Here is a 14,768-nt window from a genome sequence, read left to right as displayed (position 1 = left end):
ATCTAAACTTCCAATAAGTACAAAGATTGTTCTGGTACTTGCACAAACTATGAACAAGACAAACACATCAGCAATCTATGCTGACAATTTCTTTTCAAGTATACCTTTGGTCAAGCTACTAAGAGATAAGTATAACTGCAGATACACTGGAACAGTACGTGACAATAGATGTGGTAAGCCACATCTGGCGCCTATCAAACAAATGGAAAGGAACAGTGTGGTCAGGGGCAATTTTTGCTTCAACAACAATGATGGTGTCCTTGTTGTAAGATGGAAGGACACCAAAGTTGTGACTTTAGTGACAACTGATATTGGGGTCGAGCCTCTGAGTCTTGTTGACAGATATAACAAGGTTACAAAGAGGAAAGAGCAAATATCGTGCCCTGCAGTCATCAAGAACTATAATGCAAACATGGGAGGTATTGACAAAAGCAACATGTTGGTGCATCTCTACAAAACACCAATGAAATCAAAACGTTGGTACATGCGGCTATTTGCCTATATTCTTGATCTTGCTGTTGTGAATGCATGGCTGCTTTATTGCCGAGATTCTCGAGCAATAAAGCAAAAGTGTATGCAACTGAAGTATTTCAGGAATTGTATCTCTGAAATTGCAAGGTCTAAAGGACAAAACCTTAGAGGGAGCATCCTAAGAACAACTCCAAGACCTTCACCAACTAATTCACCATGTACTTCCAATGGTGTTGGCATAGTGAAACCTGGGAGGGGAAAACGTACAGAAATGCCTGATGACAGTTAGGAAAGACATTAGTCTAATGCACTTCCCAATGGCAGGGCAAAGGCCGTTTACTTGCAAGTATTGCAGCAACACGAAGAAAACGGTAACATCGTCATTCGTGTGTAGTGTATGCAAAGTAAATCTGTGCATAAAGACTGATAGAAATTGTTTCTCAGACTTCCATCTTGCCATTTAGCAATATAGAATCATTGGTCTTCCAAATGAATCTCAGGAATATAGGGATTGAAACTTGCATCACTTTGCAATTTGGCATTGTTGATATTTGCTTCCTTTTTATATTTTTGTAACAATTAAAAAATGTTTTGATACAAGTTCCATTTATGTTTTTTATATTGTCTGTTTGTATATTAAATTTAAAAAATTGTTTTGTTGTGTTTTATTAACAATTGCAAGTTTGCAACATAAAATTTTTTAATCCCTTTGTCGGGAGCAGCCTAATATTTTCGGTCTTCGGAGATTGGCAATTGCTCGAAAACTAACCATCAGAAATCAATTTATATGGGATCAGTGACCTTGTATTGAGTTACTCTATCCACCATAGGGAGTTCAGTTCGAATTTCAAATTTTCGGGCCCCTTGCGCGATGAAGGGTTAAAGAGGTTATGACTTATGAAATTCACAAAAGTCCATTACCTCACAACAGTGAAAAGGACTTAATTTTTTTAGACCCACTTCTAAGCAGGTTGCAGATCTATAATTTCAAGAGCTGCTGGCCTTCAAATCCTGATTTTGTCTCCAAGTAGTGAATGCACCCAAGCACTGCAATCCTAACATGCTTCTTGCTCCAATTGGCAATATTTATCTGTCAATAATTCTTGTAAAGAGTTACACATCCATTGTATTTGTCATGCATCTGGTTTGCAGAAAATTAATCCCTTAAATGAGCAACTGTTCACATACTGCACAAAAACCAGCAGCTAGCTGCACTGAGCAACTAAGTTATCTAATTGCCTGTGAAAAATTAATGGAGAGGAGGAGGGTTCAAGATTTTAATACCACTTGCTGAGTAACTTATGAAGATTTCCAATTCCAAAATTAACCATGTCATCTGATATGGTACTTAATTTTTTTAATTTGCCTCTAGTGTTGTCATACTAGCTCAACTATTTACAGAGTACATGGCTTAAGCAAGATTTTGCCAAATGAGTGGTGTCTTATATTAATCAGGGAATTTTGACAAGATACTATGACTAAGTTTTAGTTGCAGAAAATCCAAGGTTAGATAAAATGCCAATTAAATTATGCCTTTTGCTTTAAAAAAATGCAAGCCGTAGCACTGCAGGCTTTATGCAGAGCTTATACAATGCTGAATAATTAAACCAATGGCTTATGCACTGGCCTGGAGTTGTACGACTCCCCGAGTTCAAGCCCCACTCTTTGAGAGTAGCGTGTTTCTCTACTCTCCGAGTCCGGCCGTGGGCCAGGCTCGTCTGGTGGTTAAATTAAACCAAGTGTGTAACTCATTCTAGTTATACCTGTCTTTGTTGCTGTTATAATTAAGGGACGATCCCAGGCGTTTTATAGATGGAAATAAATGAATTACAGTTTCTGGACTGGATACATTCATAAAAATGTCAAAAGGTAAACTTTTAGTCCAAAAACGATTAGTTTGAACTTTAGTTAAATATTCTTGTTACCCTTTTCATTTCATGATGAAGGTTAACTTACGGTAAAATTTCACAAATTGAACCCTTCAACATTAAATTTTATCATCCATTTGCCTCAGTTATTCAAAGTCTTCTTGTAAGGATTTACATTAATTTGTGTTACTTTGAACAGAATTTATGCATCACCTGTAAACATGTTCATATGTAATGGAACACCCCAAGTTCAGCTAGATCGAGGCCACAGTCATTCTGAAATTTTAAGTTTGTTCGAGGCTACTGAACACAATCTATGGGAATTTTTAAAGGAAAATTTTAAATAAAATACTGTACTATAGATAAAATATGCAGTGAAAATGTACTCACTAATTTCTGTTGTCCTTATCCTCTTGTAAAGTATATGTGCAGCATGTAAATCATTTATCAGGTAAGAGGTTAAATATCAAACTTCAAAAGCAAAATTCCTTAAAAAGGAAATGGAATTTTATACCCATTCATCAAATAATTCTAATGCTTATTTTATTACATTTTCTGCTAGTAATTACAGCAAGTGCTTTACCATGCACTAGCAAATGCACAGGGCTTATGGATATATTGTCATAACTATACTTTGCAATTTGTTAAATGAAGGAAATGCAAGAAAAATCCTCTAAACAGGAAATGTTTGCATTCAACCTACCCCAACAAACAGCTAACATGCAGCCACAGACCACAGCAACTATTTCATCTACATATTACACCCCGTGGTGTAGCCATCACCTCTACAATCCACCAAAATAGAATGCATCACATCTTGGCATGAGAGCGGAGAAATCTGTATAAACACAAAGTGCCCTAACTCAGCTTAGTACAGCAGCATAAACTGCTAAGAAGTTTTTTCTTTTCCCTATTTACCTTTAACCCTTTCAGTAGCCATCACAGAATTAAGTCATTGAGGCCAGGGTACCTTACATAGTTCTACACCATGAACTCAACTCGCTCAGATAAGCTGTGAGCAATAAATTTTGACCTAGATATGAGAGAATGAGTCAGTGCAGTAAGTGCACTGCACATAGTACAAAAATCCTGTGGCATGTAGTGCACACACAAAAAAAAAAAAAAAAAAAACAGTAGATGGATTAAAATAGAAACCGAGGTGTTTTCTTGGATGGTTTTTATAGTTTTATTGGCTGTTTCTTCATATGATTGATATAATGAAAGACATACTACTGAAAGAAATAATTTTGATTGGCTTCAGGACCAGATGTAGCTTTATGGGTTTTTAATAGGTCCGAGTCAATAATTGATATACAATAAAAATACAGTAGAACCTCGGTTGTCATAATTAATTCGTTCCAGAAAGTCTGATGAAAAACGAAATGTACAAAAACTGAAGCAATATTTCCCATAAGAAATAATGTAAATCCAATTAATCCATTCCAGACACCCAAAAATATTAACAATAAATACATTTTATAGAGAATAACTATTGTTTTACACAGAAAACAATGAGAAATATAAATGACTAATGAAATGAATAAATGAACATTTAACTTGACTTTTACCTTTACTGAAGAGGAGAGGTTCTTGTTTGGAAGGGGAATCCCCATCCATTAGGACTTCAGGTATCAAGGCCCTATCTGGGGTTATTTCCCTTCTTTGTCTTTTACTGGCACTAGGACCAGCTCGAGTCAATGGACCCGTCGCACAAAAAATCTGTCCAGAGAGGTCTGTTTCTGGCATCTCTAAGATTTGCCTAAAATGGGACAAGGCACTCTCATTGAACATGTTTCAGACACGGCTTGTAACAACTCTGTTAGGGTGATATTTCTCCACAAAACTTTGCAATTTCCCCAAAGACACAACAGATTCCACAATAGGTATAGGGTCGTCAGGGTCAGCCTCAAACCCTTCAAAATCCTTCTTGAGGACACATTCTGGCCCATACATTGTGTGGGTGCGGGCAGGCGGACATGTTTGGTACGGCGGACCATTGTCAACTCAATGAAAACCGAATCCTACGAAAACCAGGGCATACAAAAACCAAGGTTCCACTGTAACCAATAATTCCTGGTTATATTTTATTATTCAAGAAATAAGAGCAGATCTTCTGTTTTTGTGTGATTATGAATTCAAAGTAGAAGGCAAGTGTAATATAAGAGACCTGGGGAGGTGGTTAATGAACAGAGGAAATATTTGTGCCAGGAATGCCCCACTGTTTATTTTGGACTTTCTAAATTTGCATTTTTAAATGTGTGTAAAACTGGCCTTCTTACCAACTTCTGTGTAGTTGAAATAGTTCTGGGTAGTTGAAATAGTTGAATGGGCAGTGTTTTGTGCTCAGTTCACAGAACAGCAGGCATACTAGCAAAATAGCTTAGGATTTGGTCAAATGAAGCAAGTGAATTGATTCAGCTTAACATAGGACCCAAAGCTAGAGAAATCTCCAATGCATAAATTATACCAAAACCGCTAACTTTGCACCTGTGTAATTTCATTTTTTTTTTATATAAAATTTCGTACTTTTGGTGTCATTACCTTCAGAAAAAGATTATCTACCATTTCAAATGAGAAAAAAAAAAAAGTGAACACAGAGCAATGTTAATTTTGGGGGCCTGGACAGTGAAAGCATTAATGAAAAAAAGTAACAACCACACCAAACATTTGCCAATTCATGTCCCCTAGGCCTCTCTTATATTACAATTTGCTGTCCAGTTATAAAAAAAAAAAAAAAAAAGATTTACCCTTTTTCTTGAATAATAAAATACATATAACTAGGAATGATTGGTCATGTTTTACAGAGTCCCATTAACTGAATCAGACCTATTAAAAACCCACAAAACTGACCAGGGGTGTAGGGGGCCTTATCTGCCCAGAAAATTGGCAAAATTTAAGGTTTCACTACTTTGAGCAGCAGCCAGCCGACGGTGTGGACGTGCTTGTAGCACCGGCCGGCGAGTGAGCCGCGGCCTCAAGCCGCTCGGTGATTGGTCACTGCGTTGACCAATCAGAAGATGCCTCTCCCCGAGAGCACGAGAATATTTTAGACATCCCTACAATCCCTGTTGGGGAGGGGAACACTGCTTACTCACGATGCATTACTCGAACAGGGTAAAGATCAAACCTGTGAGTGGGACAGTCAATGACTCGTCCAAACTAGCCCTTGCAGCTACCATCAGTGGTACTCTGCGAGTCAGGGGCAATGCAATCCTCACTCGCAAGGAAGCATTTGTGGTCATCTGCTCAGACGACCTTGAGGTCGACAAACTAACCACCACCGAAGCTATCTCCACTCTCGACCAACGTGGATTCCAAGTCCTAACATCCCCAGCCCTGAAAGCCAAGAGAACTGTTTCTCAAGAAGCTCGACAAACTCATCACAACCCAAGAGATCTCTGAAACCAAATCATCAACTGAAGACCAAAACACCTGGGCCAAGATAGAATACATCACGAGAATTCCCAATGCTTCCTCCATGCTGAAGATCACCTTCAGCGAAGTCAGCATGGCAACCAGAGCTCTCAAGGAGGGCTTGGCCATCTTCTACTTCCACATCCATCCATCATTTATTGAAGCAGAGAAATTTAAGCACATCCCTCAGCGTTACAACTGCTATTCTTACCAGCATACCACGAAAAACAGCCCCACTAAAGACACGAAGCTCTGTGCTACCTATGGCACAGAAGGGCACGATTTCAAGTCCTGCACCTCCACCACTCCACCCAAATGCCTCAACTGCAAAAACCAACCACCATACTCTGGCAGCCAAATGTCCTACCAGACGGGAAATACTGTACTGAAAAAACAGCTAGAACAACAGCAGACAAAATACTCAAGCAACATCATATGCTGACATCACCAAGACCCAGTCAGACAGCCATAATCCGCCAGGCCACTACCTCCACCACGACCGCATCTCCACCACTACCTGTGGGTGACTACCAAAATCCTATACTGCATCATGTATGCCCATATACACAATGTTACAGTTCCAGGCTCCTTCAACACCACGATCAACTAACTCTTCAAACTCCACAACATGCCCACCTTATTCCCTGCATCACCACCTTCAAGTGACATCGTGAAGTCCACTACTGACATTATCAACATCACCTCTGCTGCTGCTCCACCACCACCAGCCACTCAAGTGATTGACCAATCAGAGACCACCGAACCACAGCAGAATCCCACCAATGAGAGCCTTCCTCAAGCCTCTCCTTCTACCATCACGACCAACCAAGATCCAACCCTTCCTCCACCATCCACTCAACCCTCGCCTTCACCTTACTCCACTCCACGATCCAAAGCACTATCTGTTAAACACAAAGGACTCACGTTCTACACCACGTCACAATACCCCAGAGAAATGACTCGCCAAGAACTCATCAAATGTCTCCAGGACAACACAGCAAAGTACACCAGTCACAAAAAACCATTCCCTACCGTCAACCAGATAATCGACCAACTCAGCAGCTACACACGCTTCTACGAAGCTCCCATACCTGTGGTACACCTCTCCAGAACAAGATTCAATACAATGCACAGCAGAACAAGTGAATAACCATCCACCAGCACTTTGCTATTCAGCTAAAGCTGGGGTGTGGCTCCAAAACGACCCTGTTTTCCTGGGCACCACCAGCCATCTCCTGCCAGGCATCTGAGTACCAGCTCTACTTTATTGACACTGCTGCCACCAGCACATCTCGCTCCAACACAACCTCCTGCAGTACTTCTGCACAGCACGCTCCTGAGTGGACGGGCCACTCACCTCTGCAACCCCACCTCCTACTCTACCCTCCCAACCTCTTCCATTTTTTCAGCCCTCCCCTCCCTCTTCCTTCCCATCCTCACCAACCCTCAGGTCAGAGAACTTCGAACTTCAAAGCCAAATTTTAAGTTACTTTTGGTCCTGAAATCAAAATCTCCTTTTTAAGTAGTAAGTTTTAAATTCTATCAAATAATACCAAGAAACAGCCAATAAAACTTTAAAAGTGAGAAAACACCTCAGTTGCTACTAAAAAAAAAAAAAGCCAGTTTTGCTTTACCCATCAAGCAGTAGGTGGGGGAGGATGTTTTTCATACAATGTACACTCATCATACAGACCCATTCAATCATATCTAGGCCAAAATCTACCGCTCACAGTATCAGTGGGAGCACTCAAAGGATTTAAAACCCGTTGCTCAATTACAATACCCATTATGGTCACTAACAAACAAAAATTAATATTTAGATAAGTCAATATTGTACTTACTATGATTTAATACCTCAAATCCTTTGTTTCCAGGAATTTTCTTGAGATTCAGCTTTTCCCAACTTTCAAGATGAGGACTGAAATAAATCTGAAAAATTATTTTTTATAATAAATAGACTGGAGGCTTTATTATTTGTGTTATTTATCTTTACTGTATACAGGTTGGCCATCACTAATCCTGCATCATTGGGACCTGTAGTGTGCCGGATTAGTGTTTGCCAGACTGGAGTGATTAGGTTCGAATACACTTAATTAACCTATCAATAGAGACTTTCTGCTACATCTTCCTCATTTTCATCACTGCTTTCTCCCCCACTGGCTTGTTGCTGTGGATTTACAACCATCTGCACAATTTCTGAGTTGGTATAATGAAATTTGATTCAGTATAATGATGAAACTTAAAATTATGCTAGCCGAAATTAATGCCAGATTACTGATGGAACCAGATAACTTATTACTGGATTAGTGATGGTCAACCTGTATTTAATTTTCTTACTTGCATAAACAATAATTACTAATTTATAAAGCTTTGAACCTTTAGCAATTGCCAATTAGTATATCACTGCATGCAAGTACAGTATGTGGTTTTATGAAACTAGTGAATGGTTCTTGGCATGTCAGCTTAATTGCAATTGCTGTTATGCAGTTACAAAATGTTATATTACCAGCGTGTAGGAAACCTACACATTAAAATACTAAATATGTACTATAGTGAACTATTAACAACTTGAAGTTTTGTATGCTCCTTCAGTCTCCATTTTCAGAGCAAGAAGAGTGTGATTCAAGTCCTCCCTTGCAGTGTTTACTAATGATTATTCAAGTTTTGTATTTTTTTTGGCACACACCAGTTTATCAACAACATTGTCATGTTGTTATTAGGTGACCAGAACTGATGTTATTCTAGGTGGGGGCTTGACAAGAACACTACTTAGGGCCAATGCATAGGGCTATTCCAAGGCTTGAATGGGTTCCCATGCAAATTATACTCTCACATAACCTTGTGTTCACCAAATACGTATAACGGCTCAATATGTACTATATTTAATCTATCCATCCCCCACCTGCCAACATATTTAATACTGTTAAAAAGTACACATTAAATCCCTGTTATATTTCTCAGTTATATCCAGTGACTGTAAACGCAGGTCCTGTTTTTTTTTTTTTTTTTTTTTTCAACAAGTCGGCCGTCTCCCACCGAGGCAGGGTGACCCAAAAAAGAAAGAAAATCCCCAAAAAGAAAATACTTTCATCATCATTCAACACTTTCACCACACTCGCACATTATCACTGTTTTTGCAGAGGTGCTCAGAATACAACAGTCTAGAAGCATAAACATATAAAGATACACAACATATCCCTCCAAACTGCCAATATCCCAAACCCCTCCTTTAAAGTGCAGGCATTGTACTTCCCATTTCCAGGACTCAAGTCCGACTATATGAAAATAACCGGTTTCCCTGAATCCCTTCACTAAATATTACCCTGCTCACACTCCAACAGATCGTCAGGTCCCAAGTACCATTCGTCTCCATTCACTCCTATCTAACACGCTCACGCACGCTTGCTGGAAGTCCAAGCCCCTTACCCACAAAACCTCCTTTACCCCCTCTCTCCAACCCTTTCGAGGACGACCCCTACCCCGCCTTCCTTCCCCTATAGATTTATATGCTTTCCATGTCATTCTACTGTGATCCATTCTCTCTAAATGACCAAACCACCTCAACAACCCCTCTTCTGCCCTCTGACTAATACTTTTATTAACTCCACACCTTCTCCTAATTTCCACACTCCGAATTTTCTGCATAATATTTACACCACACATTGCCCTTAAACAGGACATCTCCGCTGCCTCCAACCGTCTCCTCGCTGCTGCATTTACCACCCAAGCTTCACACCCATATAAGAGTGTTGGTACTACTATACTTTCATACATTCCCTTCTTTGCCTCCATAGATAACGTTTTTTGACTCCACATATACCTCAACGCACCACTCACCTTTTTTCCCTCATCAATTCTATGATTAACCTCATCCTTCATAAATCCATCCGCCGACACGTCAACTCCCAAGTATCTGAAAACATTCACTTCTTCCATACTCCTCCTCCCCAATTTGATATCCAATTTTTCTTTATCTAAATCATTTGACACCCTCATCACCTTACTCTTTTCTATGTTCACTTTCAACTTTCTACCTTTACACACATTCCCAAACTCATCCACTAACCTTTGCAATTTTTCTTTAGAATCTCCCATAAGCACAGTATCATCAGCAAAAAGTAACTGTGTCAATTCCCATTTTGAATTTGATTCCCCATAATTTAATCCCACCCCTCTCCCAAACACCCTAGCATTTACTTCCTTTACAACCCCATCTATAAATATATTAAACAACCATGGTGACATTACACATCCCTGTCTAAGACCTACTTTTACCGGGAAGTAGTCTCCCTCTCTTCTACACACCCTAACCTGAGCCTCACTATCCTCATAAAAACTCTTTACAGCATTTAATAACTTACCACCTATTCCATATACTTGCAACATCTGCCACATTGCTCCTCTATCCACTCTATCATATGCCTTTTCTAAATCCATAAATGCAATAAAAACTTCCCTATCTTTATCTAAATACTGTTCACATATATGCTTCAATGTAAACACCTGATCTACACATCCCCTACCCACTCTAAAACCTCCTTGCTCATCCGCAATCCTACATTCTGTCTTACCTCTAATTCTTTCAATTATAACCCTACCGTACACTTTTCCTGGTATACTCAGTAAGCTTATTCCTCTATAATTTTTACAGTCTCTTTTGTCCCCTTTCCCTTTATATAAAGGGACTATACATGCTCTCTGCCAATCCCTAGGTACCTTCCCCTCTTTCATACATTTATTAAACAAAAGTACCAACCACTCCAACACTATATCCCCCCCTGCTTTTAACATTTCTGTCATGATCCCATCAGTTCCAGCTGCTTTACCCCCTTTCATTTTACGTAATGCCTCACGTACCTCCCCCACACTTACATTCTGCTCTTCTTCACTCCTAAAAGATGGTATACCTCCCTGACCAGTGCATGAAATTACTGCCTCTGTTTCTTCCTTAACATTTAAAAGTTCCTCAAAATATTCTCGCCATCTACCCAATACCTCCATCTCCCCATCTACTAACTCCCCTACTCTGTTTTTAACTGACAAATCCATATTTTCCCTAGGCTTTCTTAACTTGTTTAACTCACTCCAAAATTTTTTCTTATTTTCATTAAAATTTCTTGACAGTGCCTCTCCCACTCTATCATCTGCTCTCCTTTTGCACTCTCTCACCACTCTCTTTACCTTTCTTTTACTCTCCATATACTCTGCTCTTCTTATAACACTTCTGCTTTGTAAAAACCTCTCATAAGCTACCTTTTTCTCTTTTATCACACCCTTTACTTCATCATTCCACCAATCACTCCTCTTTCCTCCTGCCCCCACCCTCCTATAACCACAAACTTCTGCCCCACATTCTAATACTGCATTTTTAAAACTATTCCAACCCTCTTCAACCCCCCCACTACTCATCTTTGCACTAGCCCACCTTTCTGCCAATAGTCGCTTATATCTCACCCGAACTTCCTCCTCCCTTAGTTTATACACTTTCACCTCCCTCTTACTTGTTGTTGCCACCTTCCTCTTTTCCCATCTACCTCTTACTCTAACTGTAGCTACAACTAAATAATGATCCGATATATCAGTTGCCCCTCTATAAACATGTACATCCTGGAGCCTACCCATCAACCTTTTATCCACCAATACATAATCTAATAAACTACTTTCATTACATGCTACATCATACCTTGTATATTTATTTATCCTCTTTTTCATAAAATATGTATTACTTATTACCAAATTTCTTTCTACACATAGCTCAATTAAAGGCTCCCCATTTACATTTACCCCTGGCACCCCAAATTTACCTACTACTCCCTCCATAACATTTTTACCCACTTTAGCATTAAAATCCCCAACCACCATTACTCTCACACTTGATTCAAAACTCCCCACGCATTCACTCAACATTTCCCAAAATATCTCTCTCTCCTCTACACTTCTCTCTTCTCCAGGTGCATACACGCTTATTATAACCCACTTTTCACATCCAATCTTTATTTTACTCCACATAATCCTTGAATTAATACATTTATAGTCCCTCTTTTCCTGCCATAGCTTATCCTTCAACATTATTGCTACTCCTTCTTTAGCTCTAACTCTATTTGAAACCCCTGACCTAATCCCATTTATTCCTCTCCACTGAAACTCTCCCACCCCCTTCAGCTTTGTTTCACTTAAAGCCAGGACATCCAGCTTCTTCTCATTCATAACATCCACAATCATCTCTTTCTTATCATCTGCACAACATCCACGCACATTCAGACTTCCCACTTTGACAATTTTCTTCTTCTTATTCTTTTTAGTAATCTTTACAGGAAAAGGGGTTACTAGCCCATTGTTCCCGGCATTTTAGTTGACTTTTACAACACGCATGGCTTACGGAGGAAAGATTCTTATTCCACTTCCCCATGGATATAAAAGGAAAATTAATAAGACCAAGAACTATTAAGATAAAATCAAAGAAAACTCAGATGAGTGTGTATAAATAAATGTGTACATGTATGTGTAGTGTGACCTAAGTGTAAGTAGAAGTAGCAAGACATGCCTGTAATCTTGCATATTTATGAGACAGACAAAAGACATCAGCAATCCTACCATCATGTAAAACAATCACAGGCTTCGTTTTACACTCACTTGGCAGGACGGTAGTACCTCCCTGGGTGGTTGCTGTCTACCAACCTACTACAACCTACTACTGTTAACAGTTGTAATTTAGTGTAATTTATTTGTAACTGACCAATTCATTTCCAACTTGTGATTGTAATGAATTACCCAAGCTATATCAATTTAAATTTTAGTATAGGATATACTGAAGGCACTGAATCTGCACTGTGGAAAGGCATAGAATTTGAGGAAATATGACTGAGGTGTATAAATGGAAGACTGGATTAAAGGGGATATAAATAATGTGCTGAAAAATATCTAATCAGAACAGGACTCGCAGAAATGGGTCTGTTGGAAAAATTTAGATTTAGAAAAGATACAAGAAAACACTGGTTTGATAATAAAGGTTGTGGATAAAAGGAACAAACTCCAGAGTAGCTTCATTAAAGCAAATACCTTGCGTAGCTTTAAGAATAGCTCAGACAAGTACATAAGTGGATGTAGGTGGGTTTGAGTCGGACCTACATAGCATGGGCCAGCAGACCCATGCTAGGCAAGGGCCTAGCTCATTGGCTTTTTTTGGTTAGCCTAGATAATTAGCACTATATGATAATTGTACTTATGTGTACCTATGTCTAAATAAACTTATTAACCTTAGTCCACCTGTAGCTTGATCGCCAGTGCACTTAGCTCACGCACTGCTGGAAATATTAGGGCATTTCCTAAAGACACCTGCTGTCCATGTTCACCTATCAGTAAAGTAGGTACCTGGATGTTAGTCGACTGGTGTGGGTCGCATCCTGGGTCAAAATTGACCTAATTTGCCCGAAATGCTCTGCATAACAAGAGACTCTACATAGCTGCACGTCAATGACGTCAGCTAGGCCTGTATACCTTGTACATGTAGAAATAAACATTATGATTATTGTAAAGTAAAAAGGACACAAGTGCAACCAACGTGACATTTTATTGTGGCAACGTTTTGCTCTCTAGGAGCTTTGTCAAGTCGTTACGGCTTGACAAAGCTCCTGGAGAGCAAAACGTTGCCACAATAAAATGTCACATTACATGCACTTGTGTCTTTTTACTTTACATATTGTTGGTAATTCTACCAACATATATATTATGATTATTATTGTTATTATCAGTACAAGCCCATTTTTTTTTTTTTAACACTACTCGAAATTAAGCGTTGTTTGGCCCATTCATCAGAACCAAAATATATGCAACATTTCCGCTAATACGTCCCTAAATAACACTCTGCACAAAAAAATGCTTAGGCACTGTGGTGCACATAGGTTGATGTATTGTAAATTGTGACTTATGTCAGAGTTCTGCAGAGTATAAGTCGGTAATTTTGCACTAAAGTTTTACAATGATCTTATAGGCTGACATGTTCTGGGTACATAAAACTGTATATTATAGTACATTATGAATATCTAAAGAAATCCAGAGGTCAATGATAATTTTTTCCATGGGGTCCTTTGAGAATCAATTAAGACTGTTAGCACATACCACCCTGTCCTTCCCTGGCTCACCTTGTTACAGTTTCTGTAACACCTGAAGTACACACTCACCTCACCACTAAATCAACTCCTTGCAACTAGCAGAGAAATTTAACATATTATGTGCCGGGGGAAGGGCGAAGTTTTAACTGCGATTCAAGTACACTGATGCATCCCTCTGTAATTCTCCATATATTGCTTGTTACAAAATTATTATACCTTACAACAATAACAACAAGTCCAAGGAATATGTAGGCTAAGAATCTAGAGAAATTTCTTGTTTTTTTACCTGAAATATGAGAGGAGAGAGTAAGATGTGACCAGCTAGTGGCAGCGTCTCCTTCAATGGCGTCCACGACGCTCACACATATTCATTTACCGCCAAAAACTTCACAATTCTTGTATTTCTTTAGGTAAGCAAACTTTATCCAGGCAAAATATAAATATATATTTAAATTTTATGTTTTAATTGACTATAATATTTTCGTTGTGGACGGGATTATTATACGTAAAGTGATTATAAATTTTGAAAATTTAACTCAACCAAGCAAAATAAATGTTTTGTTTTATTACGTTCAATTTTCTTTCTGATGAATTTTAAAATAATTTCATAAATGCCCAAGAAATTAGGATTAAATAAAACAGTTTCACAGCTACATTGTCACTTGTTAGCAATTTAAGCAATATCATGTAATATTGTTAGAATCCATCTGAAACTGTACTCATTATCTCAAAGATTTTTGTAAAAATTGGTCTATCATTTTGACCTAGCTTTTAAACTGTATTAATTTTTAACCCAAAAACTGAGAGGCTATCTAGTACCCACCCAAATTTTGTCTTTTTTTTTTATATTTTATTTAAAACCATACACAAACATGAGTCACAAGAAAATTCAAACAAATATATT

At 38.7% G+C, this 14,768-nt stretch overlaps 1 protein-coding gene across 5 annotated transcripts in view; it reads right to left on the bottom strand.

Moving 5' to 3' along the window:
- Ssb-c31a (single stranded-binding protein c31A) overlaps positions 1-14,305 on the bottom strand; it is a 64,436-nt gene extending 50,131 nt beyond the window's left edge. For 2 of the 5 annotated variants that reach the window (XM_070081043.1, XM_070081045.1), the window contains exons 1-2: positions 14,151-14,304; positions 7,595-7,682 (exon numbers count right to left, since the gene is read on the bottom strand). The gene's annotated coding sequence lies outside the window, so the exon portion shown is untranslated. Of the gene's footprint in view, positions 1-2,729; positions 2,752-7,594; positions 7,683-14,150 lie in introns of all 5 variants that reach the window. The other 3 variants (XM_070081047.1, XM_070081044.1, XM_070081046.1) reach the window with 3 other exon arrangements.
- Between the last annotated feature and the right edge of the window lie 463 nt (positions 14,306-14,768).

Source organism: Cherax quadricarinatus, unplaced genomic scaffold (genome assembly GCF_038502225.1).
Source record: "Cherax quadricarinatus isolate ZL_2023a unplaced genomic scaffold, ASM3850222v1 Contig1555, whole genome shotgun sequence".
Classification (NCBI taxonomy): Eukaryota; Metazoa; Arthropoda; class Malacostraca; order Decapoda; family Parastacidae; genus Cherax; species Cherax quadricarinatus.
This window is presented reverse-complemented; position numbering and strand designations above follow the sequence as displayed.